This window comes from Dermacentor variabilis, chromosome 3 (genome assembly GCF_050947875.1).
Source record: "Dermacentor variabilis isolate Ectoservices chromosome 3, ASM5094787v1, whole genome shotgun sequence".
NCBI lineage: Eukaryota > Metazoa > Arthropoda > Arachnida > Ixodida > Ixodidae > Dermacentor > Dermacentor variabilis.
The window spans coordinates 128,075,008-128,085,614 of record NC_134570.1 but is presented as its reverse complement, the minus strand read 5'-3'; positions in this window follow the sequence as shown (position 1 = coordinate 128,085,614).

Sequence of the window (10,607 nt, the reverse complement as noted above, 5' to 3'; positions counted from 1 at the left end):
GATAAACGCCCAGCGGTGATGCCGAAAACTATGCCCATTCTCCAGTTTATACTCTCATGTCGCGCTCTGGAGGGCCACTTTAGGACATCCAAAAATTAAACTTTAGGCACTTACGGCCAAGCACATGGGGCAACGGCATATGAGGCATTAGCTTCGCCACGGGGTGATCATATTTAAGTGTTATGGTATTTTAAAAATTGCCAGTTGCATATAGTGTAATTTTTGTCCTTGAGCTGGATTCTTCGAAGCGCACGAGAAATCAAAACACTTTCAACTAAGTTAAATAATTTCACTAATTGTCTTCCTAATTACTTGGTGCCCATATTGTAGCCGTTGACCGTGCAGGACGTCTCAACTTTAAATCAATTTCTAGAATGACACCGTTTCGGAGATATTATTTGCCAAACTGTAGGACAAAATGGATGGCCATTCCAGTTACCTTCGTGCTTCAATGTATGAGAGATCGTTATGTTGAAAATGTAAGCGGAACAACAGTGCATTTCACGGCGACTTTGATGGCGCATATCTCCAAACTGGAGTCATTCTGGAGATTCATTCCAAGTGAATGCGCCTTGCACACTCACCGGCTACAATTCGTTAAGTGTAATATTTGTGGTATATTATTTAATTCGGAATTATTGAATTTTTCTTAATTCGCTGAATATGTGTTTCGAATTCTCGTGCAAGAATTACCCGTTCATCTCAATTATCTCGATCAAAGACTACAATTGTGTTATCCGGAAAAGGCGATCTTTAAAAATTCCGTTACACATAAAAATGATCGGCCTGTATACAAGGCAACGATATTCAAAGGCACCTGTTCTGTTGCACGACCGTTTCTTGAATAATAAGAATGATGTTTCATCACGTTGATGACGGAAGCTGTCGGTAAAGGCTCCTATTCTTAGACGCAGCTTGACGAGGGCCCATAGCCACCTTTGTACGAAACTGTTACCAGCGGCAGTTAGCATAAGGGCACAAGAAATGAACAGCAAGTACTCCAGCGATTCGCGTGCCACGCATCAAATCTAACAAATACATGCAAGGCATATCCTATTTCTCAAAAAGACAAAACCCAAAAACACAAATGGAGGGTGAATACAGAATCTATTTGCATAAAAACTTATGATTTGCAATTCTCTCAATTTCACTAGTGTACATTGTAGAACATCTACGCGAACTTTCGCATATTTCTTAAGTAGTGTCGGCAATTGAACTCTGGGGTTCTACGTGGCAAAAGCGCGACTCGATTATGATGTACGCCGTAGTGGGAGACTCCGGATTAATTTCGATTACCAAGGGATCTTTAACGTCCACCGCAATGCACCGGACCCGGGCGTTTTTACATTTCGGCCTCCATCGCAATGCGGCCGCCGCAGCCGAGATTTGACCCCGCTACCTCGTGCATAGCAGCGCTACACCGTAGCGCTAAGCCAGCACGACGGGTCAGTAGCGTCGGCAATATGTAGGCCGCCTTATCTTTTGGACACCTTGTTTTCGGAAATACCACTGGCCGCATTCCTTTGTACCAACTATTTATTGCTATACTTTATTGCTGTATACAAGAAAGGTCATGCAGATAGGTACATTCTGTTTCATTATGCGCGTGAGTCCTGCAGGTAATTTAAAGGTGTAGAGGTTAAGCACACGTAAAATTGCAGCCTGTAGGAACAACTCACCGTTGTTGCCATCGTAATTCCGTACCACTGAGACACCGTGGTGAGTGAAATTCATGTTGCGTAAAGACCAATGGTAGAACTGACTCTGTGGTGTCTTATAGGTACCGAAGCTAAAGGGGGCTTTCAGAGACTCCTTCGAAAGCGCATCAGTGCTCCGAATGTAGTCCCACCGCCATAATCGAGACCCTGGCCTCTTGCTGACTATACACAATACGCCACAGCACAATGATGAAATATTTACGCAAAGGTGTAAATAATGGCTTGAAGACCGCCACTACCGGCTTACACACCGACAGAAGGTGGCGTTCTGGAGGCTGCTTGTCGGGGTCGCGCTTACGTCGGCTGTGACCCACTTCACGTCAGAATACCGCGGGCCACATGGTTCTTCCGGTACGTTCTGCGATACCACTATTAAAGGAGCGAATGTAATGTGCTGTGCAAAAGCTCTCTGTCCTGTCCACTCTCTTTGTTTCTCGTCTTTGGGCGCTTTTACAGTTGCAAGAATATAACGCATCTGTTGTGCAATTGTCTCGGGCTTCATCGAGCTACCTGGACTGAGGAAGCCACCTGCCTTGTGTGAAGACTCTTTCTCACTGATTCTGACTAGTAAACGTTCGTTCTCTCGCTCTCTCTCACTGAACCTCTCTTCGCCACCTTCCGGCGACATGGAACGCTGGATGCATGGCCCTTACTACCGCTTACTGTTGAACTACCTGTACTAAACTAATCTCTTTGTGTGCGCGGTAGTCTTAAAGATTATATGCGTACGGGACTGCCTCATTTCCGGTATAGTGCAACATGCTCATTATCATAGTTTAGCTTTTGACTTATAATGTAGCGTTACATTTCACGAAGCCTCTTGTAACGTGTCTGTGCCCATTCACTTGCGGCAGGCGGCGCGAAGAGGGAACCCCTGCAACCTCGGCTTATTTAGGCTGGCCAGCTATGCTGGCGCCAGATTTCGGGAGCAGCCGATAGCGCGGCCAAGCAGGTCGAGTGCGCTAGCGTGTTCTACTCCCGCGCCACATCCACGTGAGCCGTCTTCTTCTTCACCTGGTCCGCTGGCGATAGACGCGCCGCTACAAAATCTTTCTGTAGCACAAAAGTTGAGGAAAAGCGTTACAAATTTCCCAGAGATTCACGAAAATGTGAGCTCATGATGACTATATTCGTCATCGGATACTACGATACTCGTATGAGGTATAGAAAAAGTTAAGGTGCCTTTAATTAAAAGAAGTTCGCATTTAAATAGGAACAAAATGAATGGTGGTGATGTGCGGTGTTTAATGGCGCAAGTGCCAGGTATGGCCAAAGAGCGCGATGATAAATGGTAATGTTAACGCCATATTGTGAATGTAATGTAATTATGGGGTTTTACGTGCCAAAACCACTTTCTGATTATGAGGCACGCCGTAGTGGAGGATTCCGGAGATTTAGACCACCTGGGGTTCTTTAACGTGCACCTAAATCTAAGCACACGGGTGTTTTCGCATTTCGCCCCCATCGAAATGCGGCCGCCGTGGCCGGGATTCGATCCCGCGACCTCGTGCTCAGCAGCCCAACGTATTGTGAATGGCGTGGGCAGTGAATTCATCATGGTAGATGTGACATGGCTGTAAAAGGGCCTGAAAACTGTCGCTGTAAATGCCGCAAAATAATGACACGGATTAGATAGGGACGTGGGTGATGACAATTGTGTTTTCGTAAAAACACACGGTAATGAAGCAAACGTGGCTTCAAGAGGGCTCTTGAATACAACGGCTGTTAATCACGTGGTAAAATTACCTTGCGAAATTATTTTGAGGGTGTCGGTTTCGGCTAAGAAACATAAGACTATTTGCAGATTAAAAAGCGGTTCATCGCTAAAAAAATACAGGATCAAGATGTATACTTTCACGATATGCAGAAGAGAAATATTTTTTTCTCTTTATTTCTATTGCAGGACACTGAATAAGAACAGGGAGTACTGTCAGACTATCGCTGCACATACTACAAGTCAAAGGATCGCCCCTATTCAAGAGGTAAGAGCTAGTACCGCAAGTGCTTTCCATTCTTAATCGGCAAAAAAGTACTTCCTTATATCGTGCCGTTTTTTTTAGTCGTCCAGTTCCCTAGTTAACGTTTTATCATGGGAAGCTTACTCAATGCTTGGGTATCCCAGTCTCCTTGCCAGTGGTTCCTCAGTTTATGACGTAGGAAAGGCTTTATGTTTGTGGCAGGGATGGAGATATTTCCATCTCTGCCGCAAAAGTTCACTGACGTAGCGTTTCGTCAGCAGCTACATTGGCTTTTATGCCTCTGTAGCCAGGTACCCTGTATAAGACAGTCAATTGGTTGTACACATATGCACAGCACAACAAGCTATACAGCTCATTCAAAACGGAATTCTTATGTTTTCGTAAACAAATTAGGGCTCTCATGACACCCAATGAGCCTTTGCAAAATCTGTGAGCCTTATGTGTTTATTAGCCGAAAGTCTAGCGTATGCTTCTGCTCTAACAATGCTGACGTGTGGGCTTGGTGCCCCAGATGTGTAATATGAGGGTCCGAGAGCTGCCTAAGCAACTCCATCAGGACACTTTGAAGCATCTGTGTAAAATTCATCACAGGAATATTTCTCCTTAAGTTCAAGGAAATGCGAATGTATGTGTGCCTCGGGTGCGCGTTTCGATATTTCCAGGAAAGAGATATCACATTAGATAATCTGCCGCTCCCAAGACGGTCGAAGCCGACTAGGGTACATTAGGACATTCTCTAAAAGTGGGGCCCCTGTTGTTTTTTTACAGTGCTTCCCACCTCAGCGAAGGAAGGCCTAGTGGCTGGGTGGTTACGAAACAGCCTGGCAGTGGCAAAGTCGTGAATAGTTTAATGACATCGATGATCCACAGCTGATTTTACCTTCAAGGCATACCAAAAGCTTAAATATGTCTTTTGGGAGCATAGAGACAATTCGTTAGAATCAACGTGAGTGCTTTGCAGAGGACTAGGCCTAAAGGCGCCTGCAGCAAGGCGGATGCCTAAGTGGTGGGTCGTATCTAGCACGTTCAGAGTACAACACAATTATAGACTGTCGCTCCATAGGCAAGAAGTGTTAATATAAGAATTTTGTACAGCTTTACAAGGCATCTCCTGTCGCTTCCCCAAGATGTGCCTGACAGGCGCTTCAGCAGCTTCATAGTCTTGAGGCACTTTGCCTTAACATACTTCGGGTGTGGTACAATAGCTTACTGTCTAAAAGGATCCCTAAAAATTTGTGTCCACGGCTATCAGATAGACGTTCTCTATTGAGATCTATTACGTGGTCCACCAGTATACCTCTCTTGTTAGCGAACAGGACGCACGCACTTTTTTGAGGGTTTAGTTTAAAACCATTCACGTCCGCCAACTTAGACAATTTATTTAGGCAAAGCTGCACTTGTCGCTTCCAGATACTTAGATTACATGATTTGTAACCTGTCTCGATGTCATCCACATATACGAATTACAACATAGTACCCGGTATAACAGTCTACATCAAATTTATTTTGACAATAAGAAAAAGTGCAGCTTAGCACACCACATTGTTCAACACCAGCCTCCTGTGTAAAAGGACGTGATAGAGCGTTAACAACTCTAACACGGAATGTACGATAGAAGACGTAACTCTGAATCACGTTCAGCAGGCTGCCTCAAACTCTCATTTCAGACAGATCGCGGAGAATTCCAAAGCACCAGGTTGTGTCGTACGCGTTCTACACATCTAAAAGTACTGACAAGATAAACTGTTTGTGCACAAAGGCATCACGAACATTTGTCTCGATGCGGACAAGGTGAGCTGTTGTGGATCTACCCTCCCTGAAACCGCACTGTAAGGGATCGTGTACCTTGTTGCTTTCAAGAAAATGGATGAGGCGATGGTTAACTATTTTCCCAAATAGTTTGCATAGAAAACTTGTCAGAGCTATAGCCCTATAACTGTTGGTCGAGGAAAGGTCCTTGCCCTCTTTGAGAATAGGGATTACGATTGCTTCTTTCCCGGCGTACGGAATGTATCCGGCAGAGAACATGGAGTTGAAGAGTGACAGTAATGTTCTTTTTTTTGTTTTTCGGGCAGTAAATGTTTGATTATCTCATACATTATTCTGTCACTTCCCAGAGCGGACTTGTTCCGACAATTCAGTGAGGCCTGTAACAAAGCCATTCTAAATGGACGATTGTATACTTCATTGGATGCGCCTTTCGGACGCAGTCAGCTGCTCTGCTTTTCGCTGGTGTTTTAGCAACGTATCTGTGTAATGAGATGTACTGGAAACGTGCTCGAAATATGCTCTTAGACAGTCAGCCTGGTCCTCAAGATTGACTGCTTCTGCTTACTAATAGAAGAGGATGAGTTTCGCTGCTTTTTATTTTGTTTACTCTGTGTCAGCCTTTTCTTTCGTCTGCATAAGAATTAATGCCGGAGATGTATTTTTGCCAACTGTCCCTTTTGGCACGGCGGTGGGGTCCTCTACCTTCTGGTTTTATTTTCTTATAGCTGATAAGGTTTTCTGTAGTCATAGAGTGACGGAGGTGATTCCAAGCCTTATTATGTCTCTTTCGCGCTTCCTTACATTAATCGATCGACCAGGGAACATAGGGGATGCATTTGTTTGCGGGATACATAATGACACTACGTCGACGATAAATGCGGTTATATATGACACTGCATGGTCAATACTAAGCGTACAAATGCCATCCCAGGTCAATTATGTCAGCTCTCTTTATCGCTGCCAGTTGGCTGAGTCAATTTCCCACGGGCGCACATGTGAAGAGCATTCGTCCCTTTTTCCTAATTTTAGAACAATTGGGAAATGGTCACTCCCATATGGATTTTTATGCACTTTCCACTCCAAGTACGGCGCGGCTGTAGTTGATGCAATGGTAAAATCGGTAGATGAAAATGTTTTGCTTGCGAGCAGCATCCGCGTATATTGCGGGTTGGTTTTTGCAGCATTGCCAGAGTGCCGCCACCCTAGCTTTGCCTCTACCGCTGTTTTTAGTGCTCATATTTTTTAGAAAGCGGGAGGATAATGATCTTGGTCCGGATAGTGTTAGGTATCCGCTGTCGTTGCGAGATGTCTAAGGCTGGACGATACCCAAAAGGTGTTCAGGGACCCTATAACGTAAAACTATTCCAATATGTTTTTATTCCAATCTCCTCACGTCAAATTTGCGTAACCACCGACGCAAGCACCGGGCGGTCACCCGCAGGGTTGTCTGAACAGACCGATCAAACGCTCTCCTCGTTCAAAGGAGGTCACTTTTGTTTGCTTGAAAAACGAATAACATTACCTACACTCAGCCGCTTGTCGTATCTAATTGGCTGACAAGAGGCGCGGAGAACGCCCAAGTGGAGAGGGATCCGCTGGGGCAGAGCCAGTGCACTGAAAATCTATAAGCGAACAAAGAGGGTGGTGCCGGAGTCTGTGATTGGTCGGCTTTCTCTTACTGAGCTTGTGGTGGCTGGCCAAAAATCGCGGCAGATTGCAACGGAAGCTTAAGAATGACGCTAAAAATGACCATCAGCAAAGAAGAGTTGGTAGAATGAGGTGGTAAACGTGCCGAAAGTGCTCGGAAACGTTACACGGCCACGCAAGAAGTTTTAGTATACTCAAATAAACTCATGCTCTCCGCCAGGTGCGAGTAGCCAGCGTCTGAGCGATCGGCGGCAGCCATCTTTTATTCCTTTCGAAACGGGGCAGCCTGCGGCTATGCCGAAGAAAATTCAGTTTTGTTCGGCATATTAATGCATCTTTATCGCGTACACATCACTTTGACGCGGTGAGTTTTTGCGGTTTTGTGACGTCGCGTGACAGGCAGGTGAAGTGGGTGCAGCCCGAAAGCTTTTTACCAATAGGCGAGGGCTACAGGAGAAAAGAGGTCAAATCAGAAATAACTGTTTTTATTTTTTCTGTCAAATAATGAATAATCAGTGTGTACACATCATATCAGATGGGGAGGTATCGCGGTTTTCGTGAAGTCGCGTGACAGACAGGTGAAGTGGGGGTGGTCGAAAAAAGTTTTTGAACAATCGTGGAGGGCTCCTAGCAGAATTGGAATAGAAAAGTTTGGAATAGTTTTACGTTGTAGCGCCCCAGGATCCGCTATCCCGCGTGTGTGCCGGATACTCGAACTGTTTGAGCCCATTTGTGGGCCTCTATGATTTCCTCAACGTTATGCAAATTAGACTCAAAATTGCCTTCGTATTATTTCATTTTGGTAGCCCAAGAGCCTGTTTGAATAACCTTCGGATTAGACTATTAATCCGTTCCAAGTCCCTCTTCTTGTGGTGCAAGGGCAGACATACGCCACTCGGCTCAGGAAAAAGGCCCATCACTGCTTGCACCAGTGATGATCGACACACCATAGCCGTCACTACTGGCGACGGACACACCATCAGCTGTGCGACAGTAAACACATCTTCCATTGTGGAAGCGGAAGAGGCCGCCATCGCCGTAGGCACTTCCATCCCTGGCACCAAGATTATTATATCCGACCCGAAAACAGCAATTCGTATCTACACTTCGGCTTTTCCTACATTTCCCCTCGAGTATTCAGAATCTTCAACAAAGAACTGAATCAACTGAAGTTGCTGTTAGTACCCGCTCATGCGGGCAACCCTGGCAATGAGGCCGCCCACCTAGCCGCCCGAGCAGCAAGTAACATGGAGATGGGCTTACCCGACGGGGTTGATCGGCATGAAGGTATTCACACCTTTAATGAAATGACCGTTTATTAACGTGAATCGAGGCGAATATATCCATCCCCGCACGAGACACTGAAAATAATACGGGCCACTAACCTCAGGAGGGTACAGACGAGGTCTGTACTTAGTCCAAAAAAACTAGCTGCAATGGCCGGTGGTGAATATCCACCAAACTGCAAACATTGTAACGGCCCCCTGGCGGACCAAGATCACATCTTGTGGGAATGCCAAAAGAACCCTCCTCGAGAGAACTCTTTAGGCGAGCTGCTTCACACGAAGAGTGGGAGATGAAGACGACAACTTCCAATCTGGAAGACCGGATACGGTTGGCGGAATATGCTGATAGCATCGCGGCGAAGCAGACGCCCCACGCTAGGCCACACCCCTGGAAAAGAAAACTCCACTCAACCTTGACAATACAAGTTTCCCTCTCTCTCTCTTTGCTTGCATCGCTGTAAACAGTTGGTTCTTTCTTATTAAGCAAACAAGCACCTGCACTGGAGAGGTAATTTTCACTCAGACGTCCTCTCGCATCACATCGACAGTCACCCCAGAAGGTATGGTGAGCATTTAGGTCTCCAACGACAATGAAGGGCTCCGGAAGTCTAGCAATAAAGCTTTCAAATTCAATTTTAGAGAGTTGACAGTTGTGCGGCATGTACACAGAAGTAATTGAGCAGACACAGAACTCTTGTATTAAATTAGCGCAGGAGTTCCATTTATGTCATCCAGATTGTGTAGTAGACCTCTGGCGTTCCAATGTATAAATCACGGAGCCATGTTGGAAATGTTTTGTGCTGTGTATCAGAGAAGTAGTTCAAGTTAGCTCACGAGGCGTTTCCAGGCCCCGTGATACAGGTTTTTTCCGTTTTCCCCTGCTCGCTCCACAGAGCGACGCCGTTCCTTCGACGACTGGGACACCGCAGGAGTCCTGGTCGCATGCATCGCCTCTTCAGAGGTGGTGGATGATGCCTGCTCGGAGGCATACTGTGGGGTTAGTCGGGTCTATCTGCACGGGCAGTGGCCTTGGTACCGGCAGGCCCGGACGCATGCTCCTGCCATGGGGTACTGGTGGCGTAACCGCCATCACACTCTGTGTGACTTGGGCGGCCGCTGAAGCATGTGGCGCTGCCTCGCGGCGCGCCACATCGGTGTAGGAAGGACTCGACTGACTGTGGAGAGAGAAACGCTTATGCGCCTCTGGAAAAAACAGGTTGAGTTTTTTTTTCAGTTCTATGATCTGTTTCTTTATTTTTCCACGAGGGGTACGATCCTGAGAAGGCGGTTATCGCCTTCACAGTTGGCACAGTGGTTTGCTGAAGTACAGATGTCAGAGGTGTGTTCAGAAGCCCTACACTTAGCACAAGTTACGTACTCTGCAGCTTTTCGACCCATGCCCAAAGCGCTGATACTTGAAGCAACGACGCGGATTTGAGATATACGGCCTGACGCGAAACTTACATTAACCGCTTTCTGTTGATTCGGGTAAACTACTGCTTCCGAAAGTGATGATTATATGCTTGATCGGTATTTGCTTGTCATCTCACCATATCATTATCCTTTGTACTTTAACGACGTTATGCTCTTGCCATCCTTCAAATAATTCACTTTCACTGAGTTGGAGAAAGTCGTCTCCCGATATAACACCACCCACTATGTTCATCGACCTGTGTGGGCCCACTGAAACTGGAATACCTCGACATGCTACGAGTTTTGAGAGTTTGTCATACTGCAGTTTTTCGGGAACTTTAAGAAGATTGCCACTTTCCATCTTCGTTACTTTATAACCTGGACCGATTGCTTCCGTGAGGGATTTTTCTACTAGAGAAGCTGTGACCATTCACACTGTCTTAGTTTCATGTTGGCTGTGCACAACATGGTGGTTTGGAAAAGAATGTTTCGGTTGCATAAAAAAGCGGAATGCTTCATCGGAGCACCCCCTCTTCAGGGAGCGATAAGGCAGGAGGGGGAGCATTTGCCATACAAGATTTTAAAATTCCGCGGCGATGGTGGCCACCCACCACCGAGCCCAACAAGGGGACGCTACAAGGTTGCTGGAATACCTGCAGACGCTAGCCATGCGTCGCCGCTATAACCTAATGTAGTGTACCCAAGGTTGGATAACAAAGCCAGGTTAACCCTTTCCGCCCAGAAATTCGGAAGAGAGAAGAAGTGAAAGGAAGAAAGTAAAAATGAAAATGCGA